The following is a 1,285-nucleotide window of genomic DNA, read 5'->3' as shown; positions in this document are numbered from 1 at the left end:
CGTTTCGAAAGAGTAATTACGTTTTACCCTACTAGAATTGATGCCGGAAAGATATCATATTGCAACAAGTCATTTGCATGTGAAAGTAGAAACACATGCAATTCAGATGAGAATTCTGGGCTGATTATAATGTGCACGTTAACTTTCCTCATTAAATGTGTGTGTAGGTCCGACAATAACCTCCACGATGATGAGTGAACTCTTTTAATTTTATCATCGCTTAGATTATGGCCATTTGACTTATAGCAGTGTCCAGTTTTTCCCATACATTGAGTTATTTGTGGCAGCTCGTCACAATATCAAAACTGACCGCCACAAATAGATTTGAATGTATCTTTGAAAAGAACCGACCGTCTTCAGAAAAGCTTCGATGTCATTTTAATTTTGTCTTTCCTGTAATGCCTGATAAAGCAGGGTTTGTGAGCACAGCGCTTATTTGATTACAGCCGTTACCGGGGACACCGCTAACTACTACTACTACTACTACTACTACTATCTTGTACCCTGCAATAAATATTTACTCAAACTCTCTTTTATGAGATGAAGGGAAAAAAAATAAAATAAAATCGGCATCATATATCGGCTGCTCTGATTTCTAAATATCGGCATCGGCCAGAGAAAAACCCATATCGGTCGACCTCTCTCTCACACACACACACACACTCTCAGACACACACACACACACACGTAGGTCTGAGAACAGGAAAAGGACACTCACTTGGCTTCATTGTAGCGTCCCTGGAAGAAGGACAGAAGGCCTCGGATGTAGAAGGCAGCGGCGCGCAGACAGTGAGAACTGGAAACACAGCAGAAACATGACACTTCAGTTTATAACAGCAGATATGAAGGCGGGAAAAACTCCAGCACAAGAGCTTTATACAGTACAGACAGATTCAAAGCAGCTTCACAGAAATAAACAACAGTGTCAATGCTGTAAATTCATCAATTCATGAGTCTCTGAGTAACATACAGTGGTGATTGATTACTGAATGAATCCCCAGTATTGAACAGTATTGAGCCAATGATTCAGTGATTCAATGCTTCGCTTCTGAATGAATCAGCTGTCTGAATGAATCAGTTGAACGAATGATTCACTGAGACAGACACTTGCTGCCATCTACTGGCGCTTTTAGTTTCATATTTTCATTTCCGTTTAAAATAAATCACTTCAAATTTACTTTAATAGCCATTTATTATCATTGTTTATGCTGAATCAAAATATTTCTTTCAAAAGCTACTTTTTTGTAATGTGTCTTGTTGGTAATTTCTCAACCAAAATTGATGG

The 1,285-nt window shown here is 38.7% G+C and overlaps 1 long non-coding RNA gene across 1 annotated transcript in view; it reads right to left on the bottom strand.

Moving 5' to 3' along the window:
- Positions 1-980, bottom strand: part of LOC107709040 (uncharacterized) — a 1,993-nt gene extending 1,013 nt beyond the window's left edge. The window contains exon 1 of the long non-coding RNA XR_001636431.1: positions 719-980. This is a non-coding gene — a long non-coding RNA (uncharacterized LOC107709040). The remainder of the gene's footprint in view (positions 1-718) is intronic.
- Between the last annotated feature and the right edge of the window lie 305 nt (positions 981-1,285).

The sequence above is a fragment of the Sinocyclocheilus rhinocerous genome, unplaced genomic scaffold, assembly GCF_001515625.1.
Source record: "Sinocyclocheilus rhinocerous isolate Xijiao unplaced genomic scaffold, SAMN03320098_v1.1 scaffold35678, whole genome shotgun sequence".
Classification (NCBI taxonomy): domain Eukaryota; kingdom Metazoa; phylum Chordata; class Actinopteri; order Cypriniformes; family Cyprinidae; genus Sinocyclocheilus; species Sinocyclocheilus rhinocerous.
This window is presented reverse-complemented; position numbering and strand designations above follow the sequence as displayed.